The sequence below is a fragment of the Xenopus tropicalis genome, chromosome 4 (assembly GCF_000004195.4).
Source record: "Xenopus tropicalis strain Nigerian chromosome 4, UCB_Xtro_10.0, whole genome shotgun sequence".
Classification (NCBI taxonomy): domain Eukaryota; kingdom Metazoa; phylum Chordata; class Amphibia; order Anura; family Pipidae; genus Xenopus; species Xenopus tropicalis.
This window is the reverse complement of record NC_030680.2, coordinates 33,378,159-33,402,896: the sequence shown is the minus strand read 5'-3', so window position 1 is coordinate 33,402,896 and position 24,738 is coordinate 33,378,159. Positions and strand designations below refer to the sequence as shown.

The following is a 24,738-nucleotide window of genomic DNA, read 5'->3' as shown; positions in this document are numbered from 1 at the left end:
TTACATAGTGTTCGCACTTCAGGGTCAATGCCAATCCATAGCTCAAATTTTCAGGGACAAGCTTTTCTCCCAGAGACATGGCTTTCTCTATCATTTATTCCTAGGAGTTTAGGGTAGGCCTCACCAGAGACTTTATTGCTATAATCTGTTTTGCATTCATATACAGTATAGATAAAAAAGTTTGATGTGCCCTTTATCTGAAAGCAGTTCTGATGTGTAGCGCTGGCTCCTTCTGAAAGCTCAGACTCAGGCACAATGCACTGAGATGGCGCCTACACACCAATATTACAGCTAAAAATACATTTGTTGGTTCAAGAATAAAATATTAAATGGTAGAGTTTACCATAAAAATCATGACAGAATCCCTTTCAGTTCAGTGAATTTAGATCAGTATGGATCCAAACCCCCAAATACTTGAAGGTGTCTACCCATTGTAAACCCTGTAAATGGGTTGGGAAACTTGATGGGGGAGTGTCAGTCGGGAAGATCGCAGATTTAGACCAGTTTATTTTCAGGCCCAAGTAATTAGTATGTGTGTTGATTATGTTTAGTGCTAATGGTAAGGCTTGATCTGGGCTAGCAAGGTACAGTGTGTCATCTGCATACATTGAGATTATCTCAGGCATAGGGCCTTATTTGTCAGGGCATGTTTAATGTGACTGGCTATAGGTTCCATAATAGGGGGGAAAGGGGGCATCCCTGTCTCATTCCCCTACTAATTGGGAAGGGGCCAGAAATCTTGTTATTGGTCCTTACCTTAGCCACTGGTGGGGGGGGGGGGGTACATTGCTCTCACCTTAGTTTAACATGCTGTTTCAGCCTCAGGCAGGCTAATATTGGAGACTAATTGTTGGGAAGTCTCCCAGTCTAAGCTGGGGAGGTCAGTGTCCTCAAGATAGTTGTTTATTTTATTTGGGGAGGTTTGTAGCTTAGAGGTGTACAACTCAGTCGTATTCTACCTTTTGTCAATATCTTTTGGCGAGGAGACAGTTTCCCCGCTAGATAGTTTTATAGCTGGGATGGCCATATGGGAGAAGTTTCTTTAGACAGGAGCGCCAACAGTTTCCCATTTTTATCACTGTGCTCAAAAATTCCTGCTTTTTGATACAGTATATGGTTTTTTTTTATGAAGTGTATAGTTATATATTAGTCAGCCATGCCAAAAATAGTATTTTGCCTAATAAAAGAAAACATAATTCTAAGCCACTTTCCAATATGAATTTATTAAACATTTTTTGTGCTTTAAAAGTTATCTGCTATTGAAAGCAGCATTTGCTGAACTCCTGGTTGTTAGGTTTTAAACAATGTTGCAAAGGTCAGTCTCATCCAGAGATAAATCTAAATCTAAACCGACTCCTTATAAGTTTAACCTTTATACTAAATATAATACAGCTGCTTATAACATCAAAAATATCATACGGAGAGATTGGAATGTTTTATCAGCTGACCCAGAGTTGGGAGAACTTATTGAGATTAAACCGCAGGTTCATTTAAAGAAGTCTAAAACATTAAATAATATGCTAGCACCCTCTAAGGCAGGGGTAGGGAACCTATGGCTTGCGAATCAGATGTGGCTCTTTTGGTGGCTGCATCTGGCTCGCTGCCAAATCTTTCATAAAAAAAATAACCGGGGCGTGGCCTGCACTCGGCGGATAGAAGACGTGTTCTAAGCCTTAGAACACGTCTTCTATCCGCCAAGCGCAGGCCACGCCCTCCTCTGCATCGCATCCGGCGTCCTTGGGACCCACCCTACCTTGCCCCGCAGCATCTGTGGCCAAACATATTGTATGGCTCTCACGGAATTACATTTTAAGATATGTGGTGTTTATGGCTCTCTCTCAGCCAAAAAGGTTCCCGACCCCTGCTCTAAGGTATGGGGCCGGGAGAAAAGATCTAGTAATACCTTGGAGCTGAAGGGGACATATAAGTGTGGTAAGAAAAAATGGAGCACGTGCTCTTAAGAAATTTAATGTAGAAGGTATACCCATAGCAAAAGATTTTATTAACTGTCGTTCCATCTATATTGTTTACCGTCTGCTCTGTCCATGCATGGAATTGTATGTAGGGGGGACTATAAGAGCGGAGGGATCAGGATCAGTGAGCACATACGAAATATAAAGGCGGGTAAGACTAATCATGGGGTGTCCCGGTGCTTTAAGGAGACACACAATTGTGTCCCACAGGACTAGTTTTTACGGGGCTTGAACAGATCCCTTCCAATATTAGAGGTGGGGATCGTTTTATCAAACCGCGACAACGGGAGACATTCTGGATTTAAATTGAGCACATTAGAGCCTCATGGTCTGAATGTTGATATTGATTTAGCGGCAATTTCGTTTAAAAAAATAAATAAATAAATTACATGTGATATATTTGAACTTTTTATATTTTACTTACCCTTTTAGTATTTTCATAGTTAGTCTCCATATAATTTTATTTACTATGAGTGCACCTATAATGATACACTTGGTGCCCTGTATGCAGTCATTACATCTATGCAATAACACAAGTAGTGTAGTCTGATTCATCTCTGTCCTCATATTTTATGAGTTCTCTTACCATGGTGCGTATTTGTCATATACCATTTTGTAACTTTCGAGTCATACGGTTACATTTTACTCTTTACTGATTTAATTACACACGAATGACGTTCTCTCTTTTGCACTGTGGCATCATTCTACAGTGCTGTTACTTTGCCCTAAGTTTGATAGCCATATAGATGGTGAGACTCCAGTTCTTATTTGGCTCCTGAGGAAACGTGACGGTAATCACGTGAAACGCGTTGAGCTCCTTTTGATACGTCCGTTTGAACATCACAATTTTGTGAGTAGTCTGTGTTGTGCAGGGTTTTATATTTAATAAACGTTATTATGCTTTTTTCTGCTTTCTCTCGATTTATAACCGCTTGAGGACTCGCCCGTTGCTTCAATCAAATCCGTTTCTATTGGTATTTTGGCATGTTGAAACTTGGGTCTGCTGAGTGTTCTAGCTTACCAAACGGTGGCGGATACTTACCACACTTTACACTTTTTTATCCATATTTTGCACATTGCACTAATGATTTTTAATATGGCTGTTTAAATACGTATTGCACTACCGTTTATACTCGAATATAAGCCGAGGTACCTAATTTTACCTAAGAAAAGTGGAAAAGCTTATTTAACTCGAGTATAAGCCTAGGCATCCATTTCTTTTAACACACCTGCGCACAGTATCTATGTGGGTCTGCCCAGATATTCCCATAGGATGCTCTCTTCAGCACAAGGCACTATCATGTAGACACTGTAAGGACATCCCATTTCCAAAACTTTCCCTACCTGCCCATGTTCAATGCGCACACTCTGCGCACACCGTGCGTACCCTACAGCCGCACACTCGGCACACCCACACAAAGAGCGACGTGTTTGTGCCGGCCCGGCGTGACGCGCGCGCGGGGGGGGGGGGGCTGCGAGTGAACGCAGAACGCATTACCTTATATACTCGAGTATAAGTCGAGGGTGCCTTTTTCAGAACATTATTGGTGCTCGAGTATATACGGTATATATATTTTTGTTTTTCTATTTTTATGCGCTTCCACTACATGTTTTATGAGTTCCTTTGTGTCTGTAGCCCATCATAGGCCTCTGTATAGGAGAAATGGCAATGAGAGGTCAGTAGTTCCCAGTGTTTGAATAGGAAGATATGAATGTGCCCAATCCTAACAGATTGAGTACTGGAGAAAATAAAAGGAGGCTTCATGTCAGCCTCTTTGGCTTTAGCTGATAAAAGAGTGAAAACCTTAGCGCTGATCTACTGGGATTTAATGTCCCTTTCAGAGGAACCTCTAAGGTTTAGTGTCTCTGTCACTTCTTATACAAGTTGCCTGTGCAACATAATCTCATAGGAGCCCATGTTCTGCTCACTGTTCTGTAAATGCTCAGCTGCACTGGTGCTGGAGAGAAAGCTGGGATTATTACAGGATACACAGCTGCATCTTTTCCAACAGGTTTCTGAACTCACTAATAAAAAGTTGGCATTTAGCGTATTTACAGACTTGGCAACCCCATTACTCCCGTCAGTGTCTGGATAAGTGAAATGACCCATAACAACTACTTGCCCTAGCCGTGAAGCCTTTGGATCAATGGGATCTCCTTACCGGATATCGGATACCGGATTTGCAAATCGTTGAAACCCTATATTTCATTGCAAATAGTACAAAGACAACATAACAAATGCTGAAATGAGAAATTTTACTGCTTTCCCAAAAATGTCTTTTCATTTTGACATGAATGCCCACAACATGAGGGGAGGCAGGGGCTCGTTTCCAACGGTGTTCTTTCAGCAACGCTCTGTAACCCTTTGGGAACTGAGAGGACCAATTGCCGGAGTTATGAAAGGAAAATGTTGTCCCATTTTGTATGGGGCCCGGGGCCCTGGGAGAGAAAAGAGAGACATGTTAATATGGAGAGCTGGAGAAACACAAAATATGCAAAACAGTCACACATTTCTTTTCTCCGTAACTAAATAATGGAACAGGGCATCAAACTGCACAGAACCTGCTATTTACGTTATATGTGTATAGGTGGGAACATAACAGGGGGCATTTACGACCCACAGGTGCAGGGTGTAAACTGCTATTTTGGACTTTTACCTACAATGCAGCTGATGCAGAAAAATGTATAAATTGGATGGAAATGCAATAAAAATGTTCTGGTTGGTGTCACTCCTGGTGTCAAAGGGTGCACTAGCACCCAACCCAACAACTAATGCAGGGCACTGTGTGACACACCTTCACGGGTGACAGTAAAACCCCAAGCACCATGGTGTCAATTGACGCACTGCACTCAATTCCAAACAGAAGGCCTAAAGGGCTGAGCAGCATCGAGCGCAACTGTACAGAACTGCAAGGAGTGGCTTTTAAAGGGAAACGAAAGGTAAAATCACTTGGGGGTGCCAAAATGTTAGGCACCCCCAAGTGACTTTAACCGCTTACCTCGTACCCCGGGCTGGTGCCCCTGTTAGGAGAAAACAGCACCAGCCCGGGGCACCTGGAGCGGATCGTTTCCTAATTCCGGCTTCCGTTTCTGGAATGCCAGCGGTGGGCGCATGCGCAGTAGAGTGAAAAGCCGACTTTAAAGTTTAAGTTCGGCTTTTCACTCTACTGCGCATGCGCGCGCAGCGAATCAGGCAGAGGCAAGCGCCGGCAGCTACCCCGGGCTGGTGCTGTTCCCTCCTCACAGGGGCACCAGCCCGGGGTAAAAGGTAGGTGGTCAAAGTCACTTGGGGGTGCCTAACATTTTGGCACCCCCAAGTGACTTTGACTTTCTTTTTCCTTTAACACAAATACATGGTGTAATGTGTGAGGCCCGAAGGTGAAAGTAAGTGTGCGGCACATGTTCCGGCAGGAGGGACAGACTGGGGAAGGGGTGGCTGTGGTGCACTAGTTATGCCGCTGATACCAGTATCTTTAAATATAGGCTTTTTTTTGCATGATGGCTGCCCATTTGTAACATAAAAATTAATATGGCATGGTCAAAAAAATGAATTACATACAATTAGTATGTAAGTTATTTTGCAATAGCCATCTTTGTTAGTCATTTCAAGTACAGTGCCACTACCAACCCCTGTACCTTGGCAGCAGTGGGGGTTTATCAGTCAGTTGGTGTGTAACCCTTGTTATTAACACAGTAAATATTGTATTTCAAAAGTACATTTGGCCCCTGTGCTTCTATCCTTTTAAAAGAATAAGCTGCTTTAACACATTTCCCTGATTTTACATTTTCCCCATTTTTACACAATTTTTTCCCGGTCCTCTGAAAAATATAAAAAGTGGGTTTTACTGTATATGCAGAGCCTTAATATAAGTAACCGCAGGAAAACTGATGGAGAATTGCTTGCATGACACAAGCAAACTCCCATTTTCGTTTGAATGCGCATTTTGTGCCCACGGCAGAAGATTAGGCTTAAGTGGAGGTTTAACTCTTTATGTCTCTGGGACGGGTAGGCATAAGTGCTTCAGCTGAAATGTAGCTGCTAAAGTAGCATAGGCAAGAATTCATTTCAAAACATTTAGCCCTTTTACTTTGCTTTGAGAATTTTGCCGAGAGAGGCGCAGATAGAACTGGGTAAATCTCACATGCAATTTTAGAATTAGTGGATGCCTTTAAAACAGAAACAGAACTGTGCTGCAAATTATTTTTGAGTGCCCACTGTGTGTTCCAGGCCCTGGAGCTAAAGGTGAACCTTTTTTCAACCCCATTCTTGCTAGACCCACCTGCAGCTGAAGAGGATCTTTCACTTTCCCTCTCCAAATCTTATCCAATTTCACTTATATCTCAACCGTACCTTGTCCCAGTTGGCAGAATCGATATATATATTTAATATCCAATTGTTGTGCATTTGCTGAACTCTTTTTGCCAGCCAGAAAACTAATAATGACAATAGTGACATTCCGATCATGCACTTGTACAGAATAAATGCTATTATTTTGTCGTGTCGTGTTGCTTGCTTGATGACAGGAATACTGTCTAACTAATACTGTCTAGTTCGGGGAGATTAGTCGCCCGTGACAAGGTAGATTTGTTGCGGGCGACTAATCTCCCCGTGTGCCAGAGCCCTAAGTCTCAGACTCTAGCAAACTTGCTCTAAATATCCACTCTGAGTAAAACACGAGTGCCTAAATATCTCTAAAATCACATGTCTATTTATTGTATGCCAGCTCCCCACAGATCCAGAAAACCGAATGCTAAATTCCAAAGCCGAGCTATCGGAAGTACGTGGTCATGTTTCCGGACCAAGGAGTTATGTCTTACTATTGCTGCTTATTTTTCACTTCTATGCAATTTATTTTTAATAAAGGCAAATGCAACCAGTTTGGAGTCTTTCTTTAATTAGAATAATGCTCTTTACAATGAAGATGCAGTTACCAAATCAGTTACATCCTTGCAAAATGATAATTTGCCGGTTTTGTGTGGTTGAATTTACTTTAGTGGTCTGTATTCCCTTTTTATTGCATATGGTTTGTGCCACCAGGGTGTAAAGATGAACATGAAATCTCTTTGTTTTCAATCACACACAATCCCTGTGAGCTTTAATGAATACACAATGGAAAAACACATTTTGGAATAGTCAGTTTACACGGAGTATTTACAAGAATGTTCCATCACCACCCCCTCCTCTAACGAAGCTTTAAAGAGATACAGTCTTTTTTTTTTTTTTTTTTAATGCATGCTCAGCTTTGTTCTTTTTCAAAACCTCAGTCCCATAGTACATAGCTATGCCAACTCTGACAGTCTTTTACTGGCACTAAGAGCAAAAGTCACACCAAGCTGGGAGGGCAGAGCGAACACCTGATGGGCTGGAGAACTGTGTAAAGCTGGCCATACAAGCACTGATACCATAGCAAACAAGGTTTCATATGATATTCGGTGCATGTATGATGGACTGACAAGGCGGCCATTATCGCAAAAGCCTTGGATATCGGCCATCTCATCGATCAGGCGCCTGAGCAAAGGCAAGCGTTTAGGGCTGAATCGTCAGATTGGGGTAGAATTCCCATTGTTTCTACCTCCATATCTGAGGATTCAGCTCTGACCGTTAGTGGAGGATAAGAACGATCCTCCCTGCGACCAATCGTAATTGTAATGTGTATGACCACCTTAAGCAATATATTCAGCCTATCAGATCCAGAGAAGGGACAGTCTGACCACCATATATACTACAGGACTAGGTGAGGGGCTATAATTTAAGCCAAAAAAAGCAATAGCACATTTTGCATATAGCCTAGAAAGGAATGCAAACATATCTATGGCACATATACAGCCAGTGCCATGGATTTTACATACTATGGTACATAAGCAGTCGTACTGACACTGTACAATTAAACAAGCATCAAACATAACAAATTGCCACTATATTTGCTCATCAACTGCCTTCTAAAGGTTCCATGTTTAGTATAGTGTCCGATGGGAGAAAGCCCTACATCATTTCATTGCTTTGGCAAAGCTGCCCAAACTGTAGTGAACAGAAGGCACATGAGCAAACACAAATTTAAGTGCTGCATAAAACCCTCGTCTAAACAAAGAGCACCTTATAGTGCAAAGGTCTCAAATTTTCTTAATGGCAGTAAATTCTTTATAAGAAATATATACAGATAGAATGTATAGGGTTGCTATTGTCACAAAAGGGGTGGTTTACCCTTAAGTTAATTTTTAGTATATTATAGAATGCTCTATTGCTAGCAACTCTGCAACTGGTCTTCATTATTTATTTGTAATACATTTTAAATTGTTTGCTTTCCTTTACTACAACTTTCCAGCTTGCAAATGGGGGTCACTGACCCCAGAAGCAAAAAGAAACTATTCTTCTGTGAGCTTATCGATACCTTTTATTTCTTATCTTTCTATTCAGACCCTCTCCTATTCATATTCCTGTCTCTCATTCAAACTGCTGCCTAGTTGCTAAGGTAAACAAGACCCTAGGCAACCAGATAGCTGCTGAACAAAAATCTAAATAACTATGTCTATGTTATACTAAAAGTTCATTTAAAAGTGAACAACCCCTTTAAAAATATCTTAAGTCAGCAATTTCAAGCTATTTTGTAGTTTGCGATTATGAATATATATATATATATATATATATATATAAATGAAACATACAAAACCTACAGAATGCCCAGTAGAAGCTATAAAATTCTAGTTAGCATTAAACGACTACCACATGCGTATTTCATGGAATAAGGTGAGGAATTTAAAAGAAGCAAAAAAACTGAAAAGGCTGTAACAATTTCAAACTTTAATGTGGCATATACAAGTACAAAAACAGTCTGTGCTCATATAGGCCTGCTGGGCAGAGGTGGACCCAAGGCCAAAATATGCCATTCATGCCACTAAGAAATACTTTGGCTTTAATACTTTGGAAATAGCCCAATCTTCTGCTAAAGATTAAATAAAGTGCAATTTCTCTCAGTGATATCCTGTTTCTGTTATGGATGGCGCCTTGTCATGGCTAAACACTAAAGAGTACATTTTAGGCTAAAGATAGTTAAATGGACTGGAAAACACCATTTATTTCGAGCCCAGTGATCCCCAGGTACTAGCTCCCAAGCAACTTTCACTCTCCACCCCCTTTTTATATGGCCTCAAAAGCAAGAGCTTCTTTTGAATTCCTGGCATGGAGGCATAAAGACACAATTGTTCCTTCTCCACACTGGCAGTCCACATGGGGTTAATAAATGCCCTAATTTGCCAACCCCCAGAAACTCCTTTAAAGCTTGTGCGTCTCCCCTCTTTCTACATTTGAATGTGGTATTAAAGTCTGGGATCTCTGCCATAACCCACAGCTACCAACTACTATGAACAATGGAGTTCCTATATTTGGTAGCATGGATTTTCTGGTTAGTCCATCCTTAATAACATTGTTCCTATACACTATTAACTATATCGATCACCAAAGCCCAATTCAAAAACCTATTTCCAAAAGGCAGAGGGCAGATAGAGCAGTAATGCAAAAATAACATTGTACTTTCCCCTTGGTTGGGAAAAACTTGCAGAACAGCTTTGTTCTGTAACAGCTAGAGTGGTCTATATGGCTAACTATACAGATAATCTGTCTATTTCACCCAACGCCTGATAGTTTGGATCACTGTTCAGTTGGGCAACCATATTGGCTAAGTTGTAGATCCCATCTGCTAGAAGTCAGTCAAATCAACAAGGTTGCTTGGGGAAGCTCTATCTGGTCAATAACAACTTATAAGGACCAATACATCATAAACTCATTAGATTCAGTCAGACGCATTCAACCAGAATTTCCAACCAGATTATTCTTAGAAATTACCAGTCACATTACCTTCAGTGAATACTGCTGTACAGAATTCTGTAATATTCTCTGTAATATTGTGTAAATGTGCTGTGGGGAAATTTTCCATGCTAAACTTATCAGAGAGGCATGGAGTGGTCCAAAACTCAAGGTTTGGTCTGGACAGGTTCGGGTTGGAAAATGGGATATCACTGCAATGCAGAGAACTTTTAATTTGTGCCCTATGGCTGGGCCCCCTATAACTTAACTCTTATAGGAGAAGAAAAGGTACAATCACTGGGAGTGCCAAATTGTTAGGCACTCCCCCCCCCCCAGTGATTGTAATCGCTTACCTTATACCCAGGCCCTGGGTTAATGCTCCTGTTAGGAGAAAACCACACCAGCCTGGGGTAGTTGTGAGAGAGTGATCCTCTTCTTTCTCCTCTCTTCTTTTACTCCACTGTGTATGCGCCGGCCCCGGGATTCCGAAAATACACTAGAGAAGGAAGAGGATCACTCTTTTGCAGCTACCCAGGGCTGTTCGGCTTTCTCCTTACATTATACCCCAGGATGGTGCTCCTGTAAGTGATTACAATCACTGGGGGGGTGCCCACCCCTACTCTGACACCAAATCAGATATCAGCTGAAGGGAAGGTCATGCTCGGCATCCTCTGCATGTCCTTTCTCAACCTTGAGTCGAATCAGGTGAGTAGGGGCTGGTTAGGGATGGTCTGAAGATTTCTAATCCGTGCATCACTATAACCTATGCATTCTTTTAAAGCAAATACACCGCCTACAATAATTCTTTTGAATAGAATAGTTTCCATTTAAAGCTAACATTGAAAGGTTTTAATTCATGGCCACTCTCTACTTAAATATATAAATAATATAATTATGTTTGGCTCTAAATCTAATCTAATAATTTCTTACAGGCAAATGGGACTGACAATTCCAAAAAGGTGCACAGTGATTCTCTATATAAGGCTGCCTCTAAGGAAGTGCTCAGTACAGTTACATTACAATACAGTACATTTCATTGGCTTGTAAATGGTGTACTCGTCAACATGATTAATTGTGTTATTACTGCACATGAACAATTGGAATGCTATATTACATCCTTAGGGTAATGGTTCATGGGGCATTTTATGGCAGCTTTGTGTATGGACAATGTATGTTTTATCTCTGGAAATATGCAACATAAAATGCCTCATGTGCTTCAAGTCTTAGCACTTAGGTCTGGCGATAGCAGAAACCATTAGTTTTGTGCAACACTAAGGTGTAGAGTATGCAAGTCATTATATTATATATCCTCTGCATCCTCAGGTCAGAGAACTGGGAATGTAAATCTTTTACAAGGTTGCATGCAGCATATATTTGATTTGGTGAATTCAAGGCAAGGAAAGAGCAGGTCCAGTGGTGAGGTGGATCGCTGGCGATACCTGTGCATTCGAGCAGGAATGGGTGCAGGAGACAAAGTTGAACTTTCCTCACCCACTAACTCAGTCCTTGTTACTGTTTCTTCCTCTCAGGAGGGGCACCAATAGCGGATTCTGCAAAACGCCGGGTAGAGTTCCCCATCCGGTTGGTGGCCTGAATGTGGTACAAAGATAAAAACAAGAAAGGTTTGAAATTTTATTTAGCTCCCTACAATCATAATTGATATCATTACTGGGGACAGGGATACAGGATACAGGGATACCCCCCCAGAAAATCAGGAGGCACAGTGATACCCCCCAGAAAATCAAAGGCACAGGGATACCCCCCAGAAAATCAAAGGCACAGTGATACCCCCCAGAAAATCAAAGGCACAGTGATACCCCCCAGAAAATCAAAGGCACAGGGATACCCCCCCAGAAAATCAAAGGCACAGTGATACCCCCCAGAAAATCAAAGGCACAGGGATACCCCCCCAGAAAATCAAAGGCACAGTGATACCCCCCAGAAAATCAAAGGCACAGGGATACCCCCCAGAAAATCAAAGGCACAGTGATACCCCCCAGAAAATCAAAGGCACAGGGATACCCCCCCCCCAGAAAAATCAAAGGCACAGTGATACCCCCCAGAAAATCAAAGGCACAGGGATACCCCCCCAGAAAATCAGAGGCACGGGGATACCCCCCAGAAAATCAAAGGCACAGTGATACCCCCCAGAAAATCAGAGGCACAGGGATACCCCCCAGAAAATCAAAGGCACAGGGATACCCCCCCCAGAAAATCAGAGGCACAGGGATACCCCCCCAGAAAATCAGAGGCACAGGGATACCCCCCAGAAAATCAAAGGCACAGTGATACCCTCCAGAAAATCAGAGGCACAGGGATACCCCCCAGAAAATCAAAGGCACAGTGATACCCCCCAGAAAATCAAAGGCACAGTGATACCCCCCCAGAAAATCAATGGCACAGGGATACCCCCCCCAGAAAAATCAAAGGCACAGTGATACCCCCCAGAAAATCAAAGGCACAGGGATACCCCCCCCCCCAGAAAAATCAACGGCACAGGGATACCCCCCAGAAAATCAGAGGCACAGTGATACCCCCCAGAAAATCAAAGGCACAGTGATACCCCCCAGAAAATCAAAGGCACACTGATACCCCCCAGAAAATCAGAGGCACAGGGATACCCCCCAGAAAATCAGAGGCACAGGGATACCCCCCAGAAAATCAGAGGCACAGGGATACCCCCCCAGAAAATCAGAGGCACAGGGATACCCCCCAGAAAATCAGAGGCACAGGGATACCCCCCAGAAAATCAGAGGCACAGAGATACCCCCCAGAAAATCAGAGGCACAGGGATACCCCCCAGAAAATCAGAGGCACAGGGATACCCCCCAGAAAATCAGAGGCACAGGGATACCCCCCCCAGAAAATCAGAGGCATAGGGATACCCCCCCAGAAAATCAAAGGCACAGTGATACCCCCCCAGAAAATCAAAGGCACAGTGATACCCCCCCAGAAAATCAAAGGCACAGTGATACCCCCCAGAAAATCAGAGGCACAGGGATACCCCCCAGAAAATCAGAGGCACAGTGATACCCCCCAGAAAATCAGAGGCACAGGGATACCCCCCCCAGAAAATCAGAGGCACAGGGATACCCCCCCAGAAAATCAGAGGCACAGGGATACCCCCCCAGAAAATCAGAGGCACAGGGATACCCCCCCAGAAAATCAGAGGCACAGGGATACCCCCTAGAAAATCAGAGGCACAGGGATACCCCCCAGAAAATCAGAGGCACAGGGATACCCCCCAGAAAATCAGAGGCACAGTAATACCCCCCAGAAAATCAGAGGCACAGGGATACCCCCCCAGAAAATCAGAGGCACAGGGATACCCCCCAGAAAATCAGAGGCACAGGGATACCCCCCAGAAAATCAGAGGCACAGGGATACCCCCCAGAAAATCAGAGGCACAGGGATACCCCCCAGAAAATCAGAGGCACAGAGATACCCCCCAGAAAATCAGAGGCACAGGGATACCCCCCAGAAAATCAGAGGCACAGGGATACCTCCCAGAAAATCAGAGGCACAGGGATACCCCCCCCAGAAAATCAGAGGCATAGGGATACCCCCCCAGAAAATCAAAGGCACAGTGATACCCCCCCAGAAAATCAAAGGCACAGTGATACCCCCCCAGAAAATCAAAGGCACAGTGATACCCCCCAGAAAATCAGAGGCACAGGGATACCCCCCAGAAAATCAGAGGCACAGTGATACCCCCCAGAAAATCAGAGGCACAGGGATACCCCCCCCAGAAAATCAGAGGCACAGGGATACCCCCCCAGAAAATCAGAGGCACAGGGATACCCCCCCAGAAAATCAGAGGCACAGGGATACCCCCCAGAAAATAAGAGGCACAGGGATACCCCCCAGAAAATCAGAGGCACAGGGATACCCCCCAGAAAATCAGAGGCACAGTAATACCCCCCAGAAAATCAGAGGCACAGGGATACCCCCCCAGAAAATCAGAGGCACAGGGATACCCCCCAGAAAATCAGAGGCACAGGGATACCCCCCAGAAAATCAGAGGCACAGTAATACCCCCCAGAAAATCAGAGGCACAGGGATACCCCCCCAGAAAATCAGAGGCACAGGGATACCCCCCCAGAAAATCAAAGGCACAGGGATACCCCCCCAGAAAATCAGAGGCACAGTGATACCCCCCCCAGAAAATCAAAGGCACAGGGATACCCCCCCCAGAAAATCAGAGGCACAGTGATACCCCCCCCAGAAAATCAAAGGCACAGGGATACCCCCCCAGAAAATCAGAGGCACAGTGATACCCCCCCCAGAAAATCAAAGGCACAGGGATACCCCCCCAGAAAATCAGAGGCACAGTAATACCCCCCAGAAAATCAGAGGCACAGTAATACCCCCCAGAAAATCAAAGGCACAGGGATACCCCCCCAGAAAATCAAAGGCACAGGGATACCCCCCCAGAAAATCAGAGGCACAGTGATACCCCCCCCAGAAAATCAAAGGCACAGGGATACCCCCCCAGAAAATCAGAGGCACAGTGATACCCCCCCCAGAAAATCAAAGGCACAGGGATACCCCCCCAGAAAATCAGAGGCACAGTGATACCCCCCCCAGAAAATCAAAGGCACAGGGATACCCCCCCAGAAAATCAGAGGCACAGGGATACCCCCCAGAAAATCAGAGGTACAGGGATACCCCCCCAGAAAATCAGAGGCACAGGGATACCCCCCCCCCAGAAAATCAGAGGCATAGGGATACCCCCCAGAAAATCAAAGGCACAGGGATACCCCCCCAGAAAATCAAAGGCACAGGGATACCCCCCCAGAAAATCAGAGGCAAAGGGATACCCCCCCAGAAAATCAGAGGCACAGGGATACCCCCCAGAAAATCAGAGGCACAGGGATACCTCTCCCAGAAAATCAGAGGCACAGGGATACCCCCCCAGAAAATCAGAGGCACAGTGATACCCCCCCCCAGAAAATCAAAGGCACAGGGATACCCCCCCAGAAAATCAGAGGCACAGTAATACCCCCCAGAAAATCAGAGGCACAGTAATACCCCCCAGAAAATCAAAGGCACAGGGATACCCCCCCAGAAAATCAAAGGCACAGGGATACCCCCCCAGAAAATCAGAGGCACAGTGATACCCCCCCCAGAAAATCAAAGGCACAGGGATACCCCCCCAGAAAATCAGAGGCACAGTGATACCCCCCCCAGAAAATCAAAGGCACAGGGATACCCCCCCAGAAAATCAGAGGCACAGGGATACCCCCCCACAGAAAATCAGAGGCATAGGGATACCCCCCAGAAAATCAAAGGCACAGGGATACCCCCCCAGAAAATCAAAGGCACAGGGATACCCCCCCAGAAAATCAGAGGCAAAGGGATACCCCCCCAGAAAATATGAGGCACAGGGATACCCCCCAGAAAATCAGAGGCACAGGGATACCTCTCCCAGAAAATCAGAGGCATAGGGATACCCCCCCAGAAAATCAGAGGCACAGGGATACCCCCCAGAAAATCAAAGGCACAGGGATACCCCCCAGAAAATCAGAGGCACAGGGATACCCCCCAGAAAATCAGAGGCACAGGGATACCCCCCAGAAAATCAGAGGCACAGGGATACCCCCCAGAAAATCAGAGGCACAGGGATACCCCCCAGAAAATCAGAGGCACAGGGATACCCCCCAGAAAATCAAAGGCACAGGGATACCCCCCAGAAAATCAGAGGCACAGGGATACCCCCCAGAAAATCAGAGGCACAGGGATACCCCCCAGAAAATCAAAGGCACAGGGATACCCCCCAGAAAATCAAAGGCACAGGGATACCCCCCCAGAAAATCAGAGGCACAGGGATACCCCCCCAGAAAATCAAAGGCACAGGGATACCCCCCCAGAAAATCAGAGGCACAGGGATACCCCCCCAGAAAATCAGAGGCACAGGGATACCCCCCCCAGAAAATCAGAGGCACAGGGATACCCCCCAGAAAATCAGAGGCACAGGGATACCCCCCCCAGAAAATCAGAGGCACAGGGATACCCCCCAGAAAATCAGAGGCACAGGGATACCTCTCCCAGAAAATCAGAGGCACAGGGATACCCCCCCAGAAAATCAGAGGCATAGGGATACCCCCCCAGAAAATCAAAGGCACAGGGATACCCCCCCCAGAAAATCAAAGGCACAGGGATACCCCCCCAGAAAATCAAAGGCACAGGGATACCCCCCCAGAAAATCAGAGGCACAGGGATACCCCCCCAGAAAATCAGAGGCACAGGGATACCCCCCCCAGAAAATCAGAGGCACAGGGATACCCCTCAGAAAATCAGAGGCACAGGGATACCCCCCCCAGAAAATCAGAGGCACAGGGATACCCCCCAGAAAATCAGAGGCACAGGGATACCTCTCCCAGAAAATCAGAGGCACAGTGATACCCCCACTGACTCTGCTAGTAGCAGCAATTAGGACGTCTGGGTGTTTAAATTTCCCGCGCAATAATGGGGCATGCGCAATGAGCGGTCATTTGGTATTATCACATGACCGTGACGTCAAGAAGGTCCCTTCCAAGCGTAGGAACTAGCCGCTACCATAGCAACCCAGGACTCAAACATTGTGACGATCCACCTGCGTCAATGTAGTTAGCGCGCTGTCACAGAAGCCACGCCCCCTGCCTTACTATTGATTGGTAAGACGAGTTACGTCACGTCACCGTTAAGTCAGGTGGCGGCTTTTTCTGTCACAAGTTGCTTCTGGCGAGAGGGAAACGTCTGCTCTGATGGAAATGGCATGGAAATGTTTTCTTATCATGGGCACATAGCAGCATAGAAATAAACACGCAAAACCATCAAATTTAACTTCAGGTTAAGGTTGGATCTCCGGACGGAGATAGCGAACTGGACCTGTCAGCCATCGGTGGAGGTTCATGGCATCTCACAGGAGCGCTACAGATTAGCTCGGCAGAATAGAAATTGTGAGTTTACGCTGTATTGACATTTTATTTATTGTAGTATGGGCTGAAAAAAACGTTCAATATATGATTGATTCAGCATGATATTTATATAGTTTTAAAATCAAGATTTCTGCAGCGTGCAATTATTTCTAGGAAGCACTATTTCCATTCACTGTAATGGCCATCGGAAATAACTTTTCATAATTCCTTTTCATAATATTGGTACTGGCTAGAAGATGGCAATAGCACTTATTTTGGTATTATTTGAGTATACACTGTTTTGACATTATATATATATATATATACCCCATGCCTATATACCCCTCCTTCTCATAAGCTTGGTAGTGGCTAGCAGATCGCAATGGCAGTTATCTCCATTTTATTTAGCAATCTGTAGGATGGGTTTCTGGTTGCAGCAAATGGCAGCATGTAAACTGATAGGTGAGCTGGATCTGCTTTCTTATAATTCTTATAATTACAATGGTACAAAAAGCTACTTTAGATGAATTATTTGATGTGAGTATGCCAGCACTCACGGGACTTCAAAGCAGCATCAACAGAAAAAATAAAAGTTTTACAAAACATATTGTAGCATGGTTTTTTTTTTTCCCTGAAGAAAGTTCCTGTTTGGAAATGAGACATCGGATAAATAAAAAACCATGCTACAATACGTTTTGTAAAACTTTTTTTTTTTTTCTGTTGATGCTGCTTTGAAGTCCCGTGAGTGCTGCTACCTTTGCTGGGACTATATATAGACTTATTGTTAGTGGCTATATATATGTGTGTGTGTGTATATAATGTTATTAATAAAATAACCCAGCACTTCCACATCTACCACTACACCTGCAGTGTGTGGTAGGCTGATCTATGGTATATTGATTTAAACTGTCACTTTAATATGACCAATTTAGAATAATCATGACATCAATATATTACACAGTCATTATATATATATATATATATATATAGCTAGCAGGAAACAGTGTCGGCACTCACACGATTTCACGATCGATTTCAAGCAATCGATCGTTAAATCCTGTGAGTGCCGACACTGTTTTCTGCTATTTGATTACTTCGGCTCTGGCACCCAGGTATCGCTAGAAACTTATTGGTGTGCTCCCACTCTATGCTCTGTCTATATATATATATATATATATATATATATAAAGGTATAGGATCCCTTATCAGGAAACCCGTTATCCAGAAAGCTCCGAATTACGGAGAGCCTGTCTCCCATAGACTCCATTTTAATCAAATAGTTCAGAATTTTAAAACTGATTTCCTTTTTCTCTGTAGAAATAAAACAGCACCTTGTACTTGATCCCAACTAAGATATAAATAATCCTTATTAGAGCCAAAACAATCCTATTGGGTTTAATTACTGTTTTATTGATTTTTTAGTAGACTTAAGGTATGAAGATCCAAAGTACAGAAAGACCCCTTATCCGGAATACCCTCGGTCCCGAGCATTCTGGATAACGGGTCCTATACCTGTATGTATGTATGTATATATATATATATATATATATATATAAAATCTAGTGAGTATTGGTGCACACCGGGAATAGTTTAAAAAATAGCTTTTATTGTAGTAAATACATTACAGGACAGGCCTGTCTTGTAATGTATTTACTACATTAAAAGCTATTTTTTAAACGATTCCCGGTGTGCACCAATACTCACTAGATTTTTTATTTTTAATGCTTAATTGGTAGCACCTGGGTCTTTTGACCACGCTTAGGAGTGCTGAATCTACGTATGTTATATATATATATATATGTGTGTGTGTGTGTGTGTGTATATATATTCTTCAAAGCAGGAACCACTTCACACTGGACTTCTAAATCACAAATAGTATTTTATTAAACAATAACAAAGCTGACATTTCGGCTGTTATTCTTTAATGAAATATCATTTGTGAATTATAAGTCCCGTGTGAAGTGGTTCCTGCTTTGAAGAATGTTGATCCGGTGAACTTTAGGACTGCACCCAGGTGTGTATAAAGATTTATTATCGTGAGTGCAAGCTTAATGGCTATATATATATATATTATATATATGTGTGTATGCATAATGTTATTAATAAAATAACCCAGCACTTCCACGTCTACCACTATACCTGCAGTGTGTGGTAGGCTGATCTATATTGATTTAAACTGTCACTTTAATATGACCAATTTGGAATAATCATGACGCCAAATGTGACAGGTATGAACATGGACTGTATTTTTATGGACTTGTTATGGTTGATCTAGCACTGTGAATATGCATTACATGCACACCACAGTGGGGCAGCGTGGTATTAGTAAAAATGGGAGTGGTCTGATTTTTGTAGAATAGCTCAATTGTCTGGTTTACAGAGTGTTGCTCAGTGGTATTGTTTATGGAGTGTTGCTCAGTGGTTTGGTTTTAGGAGTGTAGATTAGATGTCTAGCTTATGGAGTGTTGCTCATTGGCCTGGTTTACAAAGCGTTGCTATGTGGTCTGGTTTATGGAGTGTAGCTGAACGATCTGAATCATGGAGTGCAGCTTAGGGGTCTTGTTCAGTGAATGTAGCTCAATGGTCTTGTTCAGTTACTGTAGCTCAGTGGTCTGGATTTTGAAATGTAGTTTAATGGTCTTGTTAATGGAGTGTAGGTCAGTGGTGTAGTTTTTGGAGTGTAGCTCAATTATCTGGTTTACAGAGCTTTGCTTAGTAGTATGGTTTGTGGAGTAGCTCAGTGGTCTGGTTCAGTGTGAGTATTGCTCAGTTCTATCGTTTTTGGAGTGTTGCTCAACTTTATTTGTTTTACAGAGTGTACTGCAGTTATATGGTTTATAGGGTGTATCTCAATGATCTGGTAAATGGAGTATAGGTCAGTGGCATAGTTTATGGAGTATTTCTCAATGAGCTGGTTTGTGGAGTGTACCTGAGTGGTATGGTTTATGGAGTGTACCTTAATTTTCTGGTTTATTAGGTGTAGGACAGTGTTATATTTTATGGAGTGTATCTGAATGATCTGGTTTTTGGAGTGTAGCTGATTGGTCTGATTTGTGGAGTATATCTTCACAATCTGGTTTATAGAGTATTTCTCAGGTGTATGGTTTATGGAGTTTACCTTAATTTTCTGGTTTATTGAGTGTAGTTCAGTGTAATGAGTTGTGGAGTATATCTCAATGATCTAGTTTATAGAGTATTGCTTAGTGGTATGGTTTCTAGAGTGAAACAAAATGATTTTTTAGTGTGAATGAAATGTATAACCCACTCCAGATACCTTGTGCTTCGGTTTAAACAATAATACTTAACTCTGGAGCGCCCTCCTCTGTGCAGACTTCCCAGATGAGGTCTTATGGGATAAAATTTAAAAAAATATATATAGTGTAATATAATATTGATAATCACCCCTCCAAACGTTTTTATATCCAAAACAAATCTTGTGAACACCACTACCAAATTTACTTCACTTTTTTGGGAAAACACATAAGTCCAATCCACTGCAAAGTGTCTATTTAAATAGGTGAATTTCCATATTTCACACTCTTCCGTGACTTCCTTTTATCCTCAACCAATTGTGCATATACTTACAGACCAGCACTGTGGTCTTGGAGCTTGTAACAAATTCCCTCTTGGTAGAACTATAACTCCCAGCTTCTCTTTCTCCACTTTCAGCTGCTGCTGAACAAATATACAGCGGACATGTGTAAAATCCTAAAACTTTATTCTAAAACATATTAAAAGTTAAACTCACAAATGCCATAAAAATTGCGCCCATTGGGAGTCCTTTTTTTAACAGCGTCAGATCCTTGCTTGCTTGTCACCCTATTTTTTAGGTCATTTTGGGCAAAAGAAGATGAAGGAAAAGATGAAGAGAAAGTGAAGAAGAAGAAGGACGTTTGGTAAAGAGAAGAGAGAAACGGGATACAAGTAAAATGCAATGTTATTATTTTATTATCTATGTCCTTGCTAGGTCTCTAAGGGGTTAGGTCCCTTTGCAAGGGATCTCATGTTCAACCAAAGAGGTCCTTCATGGAAGGTTAGGTAGAGGATGGGTATGTTGCACCTCTTTGGTTGAACATGTAACCCCCAACTGAGAAAGGGTACAGGAGTGCTTCTGGTCCTTAGCAATTTAATTGTCCTATTACATGTATATGCTAATGTATATAGATAGAATAAATACACAATATATATAGATATGGGCAAGGTTGGACTGGGCCGCTGGGCCGCAGGGACCCAGGTATCGCTAGAAACTTATTGGTGTGCTCCCACTCTATGCTCTGTCTATATATATATATATATATATATATATATATAAATATATATATATATATATATACACAGGTATGTATATATATATATATGGTCTGATTTTTGTAGAATAGCTCAATCGTCTGGTTTACAGAGTGTTGCTCAGTGGTATTGTTTATGTAGTGTTGCTCAGTGGTATTGTTTATGGAGTGTTGCTCAGTGGTTTGGTTTTAGGAGTGTAGATTAGTGGTCTAGCTTATGGAGTGTTGCTCATTGGCCTGGTTTACAAAGTGTTGCTATGTGGTCTGGTTTATGGAGTGTAGCTGAACGATCTGAATCATGGAGTGCAGCTTAGGGGTCTTGTTCAGTAAATGTAGCTCAATGGTCTTGTTCAGTTACTGTAGCTCATTGATCTGGATTTTGAAATGTAGTTTAATGGTCTTGTTAATGGAGTGTAGGTCAGTGGTGTAGTTTTTGGAGTGTAGCTCAATTATCTGGTTTACAGAGCTTTGCTTAGTAGTATGGTTTGTGGAGTAGCTCAGTGGTCTGGTTCAGTGTGAGTATTGCTCAGTTCTATAGTTTTTGGAGTGTTGCTCAACTTTATTTGTTTTATAGAGTGTACTACAGTTATATGGTTTATAGGGTGTATCTCAATGATCTGGTAAATGGAGTATAGGTCAGTGGCATAGTTTATGGAGTATTTCTCAATGAGCTGGTTTGTGGAGTGTACCTGAGTGGTATGGTTTATGGAGTGTACCTTAATTTTCTGGTTTATTAGGTGTAGGACAGTGTTATATTTTATGGAGTGTATCTGAATGATCTGGTTTTTGGAGTGTAGCTGATTGGTCTGATTTGTGGAGTATATCTTCACAATCTGGTTTATAGAGTATTTCTCAGGTGTATGGTTTATGGAGTTTACCTTAATTTTCTGGTTTATTGAGTGTAGTTCAGTGTAATGAGTTGTGGAGTATATCTCAATGATCTAGTTTATAGAGTATTGCTTAGTGGTATGGTTTCTAGAGTGAAACAAAATGATTTTTTAGTGTGAATGAAATGTATAACCCACTCCAGATACCTCGTGCTTCGGTTTAAACAATAATACTTAACTCTGGAGCGCCCTCCTCTGTGCAGACTTCCCAGATGAGGTCTTATGGGATAAAAAAAAATAGTGTAATATAATATTGATAATCACCCCTCCAAACGTTTTTATATCCAAAACAAATCTTGTGAACACCACTACCAAATTTACTTCACTTTTTTGGGAAAGTACAATCCACTGCAAAGTGTTTAAAGTTCGTGTCTATTTAAATAGGTGAATTTCCATATTTCACACTCTTCCGTGACTTCCTTTTATCCCCAACCAATTGTGCATATACTTACAGACCAGCACTATGGTCTTGGAGCTTGTAACTAATTCCCTCTTGGTAGAACTATAACTCCCAGCTTCTCTTTCTCAGCTGCTGCTGCTGAACAAATATACAGCGGACATGTGTAAAATCCTAAAACTTTATTCAAAAACATATTAAAAGTTAAACTCACAAACGCCATAAAAATTGCGCCCATTGGGAGTCCTTTTTTAACAGCGTCGGATCCTTGCTTGCTTTTCAGTCTCCTTATGCGATTGCTCAGAGGAAGCCAGTCGGCGAAGCGGTGTAGAGAGACGCCAAAGGGGGAACGCGAACGGAGAGACTTGCAAACCAGGACCAAAGCGAATACTGCAGATCGCATAAGGAGACTGACAAGCAAGCAAGGATCCGATGCTGTTTATAAAAGGACTCCCGATGGGCGCAATTTTTGGCGTTTTTGAGTTTAACTTTAATTTGATATGTTTTTAGGATTTTACACATGTCCGTTGTATATTTGTTCAGCAGCAGCTGAAAGTGGAGAAAGAGAAGCTAGGAGTTATATAGTTCTACCAAGAGGTAGAATATTTGGTAGAGAAGAGAGCAAAATTAGTTTAAAACCAGCAAAGGAGAGAAAGAGAGTGAAACAAGTAAGTTGCAAATTTAAAAAGGCGATTGTCATGTTTATAGGGTGAAATCTTTGCATCTTTCTTGTAAATTTACGAAGATTTTGTACACTGATTTTATGACTGCTCTTTATAACAACTTTTGTCATTTTGGGGCTAATTTTAATTTTATTGACTAAATTTGCAGTTGGGATAAACATTTTTCAACAAATAGGAGAAATAGTTTGTTGAACTACCTATGTGCAGCAGTGAGATAAGTAAGTTTGTATTTAAGCGGAGTTACATGGGCAAAGCAAAGCCTTTTTATTTCCTAGGTGAGACATTTGAAATTAGGAAATCCAACAAAAAGGCACATTTCTTGGTTTTAAAGTTAATATTTTCCTTCTATGTTGTCATGGGATGCTGCATGCACTATGATCTGGTGAAACTGGATTTTAACTGCCATAGGGCTAATGTATTGAGAAATTGAGTGCACTGTGTAAACAATTCCTTCATATTTTTTAGGTCATTTTGGGCAAAAGAAGATGAAGGAAAAGATAAAGAGAAAGTGAAGAAGAAGGACGTTTGGTAAAGAGAAGAGAGAAACGGGATACAAGTAAAATGCAATGTTATTATTTTATTATCTATGTCCTTGCTGGCTCTCTAAGGGGTTAGGTCCCTTTGCAAGGGATCTCATGTTCAACCAAAGAGGTCCTTCATGGAAGGTTAGGTAGAGGATGGGTATGTTGCACCTCTTTGGTTGAACATGTAACCCCCAACTGAGAAAGGGTACAGGAGTGCTTCTGGTCTTTAGCAATTTAATTGTCCTATTACATGTATATGCTAATGTATATAGATAGAATAAATACACACTATATATAGGTATGGGCAGGGTTGCACTGGGGCGCAGGGACCCTCCCCTGACCCGGTAATCTCTGGGCAATCCCCTGAGCCACTGGTCTCCTCCCCTGATGCGCTTAAGGTAAGTTTCAATTAGGTGTCCCTAAGGCAGCGGCACCTGTGAGCCCGACACCTCCCAGTCCAACCCTGGATATGGATATAGATACTAAGATAGATAGATGGATGGTTCAATTAGTGTAACTCAGTGGTCTGGATCAGTGAGTAATGCTCCGTGGTCTTCTTCATTGAGTGTAACTCAGTGATCTGGTTCAGTGAGTGTAGCTCAGTGGTCTTGTTCAGTGAGTGTAACTCAGTGGTCTTGTTCAGTGAGTAATGCTCCGTGGTCTTCTTCATTGAGTGTAGCTCAGTGTTCTGGTTTAGTGAGTGTAGCTCAGTGTTCTTGTTCAGTGAGTGTAGCTCAGTGTTCTTGTTCAGTGAGTGTAGCTCAGTGTTCTGGTTCAGTGAGTGTAGGTCAGTGTTCTAGTTCAGTGAGTGTATCTCAGTGGTCAAGTTCAGTGAGTGTAGCTCATTGTTCTCGTTCAGTGAGTGTAGCTCAGTGTTCTGGTTTAGTGAGTGTAGCTCAGTGTTCTTGTTCAATGAGTGTAACTCAGTGGTCTTGTTCAGTGAGTGTAACTCAGTGATCTCTTTCAGTGAGTGTAACTTTGTGATCTGGTTCAGTGAGTGTAGCTCAGTGATCTTGTTCAGTGAGTGTAACTCAGTGGTCTTGTTCAGTGAGTGATGCTCTGTTGTCTTGTTCAATGAGTGTAACTTAGTGTTCTTGTTCAGTGAGTGTAACTCAGTAGTCAAGTTCAGTGAGTGTAGCTCATTGTTCTGGTTCAATGAGTGTAACTCAGTGGTCTTTTTCATTGAGTTTATCTCAGTGGTCTTGTTCAGTGAGTGTAACTCAGTGATCTCTTTCAGTGAGTGTAACTTTGGGATCTGGTTCAGTGAGTATAACTCAGTGGTCATGTT

At 42.6% G+C, this 24,738-nt stretch overlaps 1 long non-coding RNA gene across 2 annotated transcripts; it reads right to left on the bottom strand.

Annotated features, from left to right (window-relative positions):
- Positions 1–4,210: 4,210 nt before the first annotated feature.
- LOC101732269 lies at positions 4,211–16,322 on the bottom strand. Of its 2 annotated transcripts, none has more exons than XR_004222310.1 (3): positions 16,180–16,322; positions 11,266–11,364; positions 4,211–4,412 (listed from the first exon to the last, which is right to left on the bottom strand). It is a non-coding gene; the product is annotated as an uncharacterized LOC101732269 (long non-coding RNA). The 2 variants fall into 2 exon arrangements; XR_004222309.1 differs by having other exon boundaries at positions 16,190–16,322.
- Between the last annotated feature and the right edge of the window lie 8,416 nt (positions 16,323–24,738).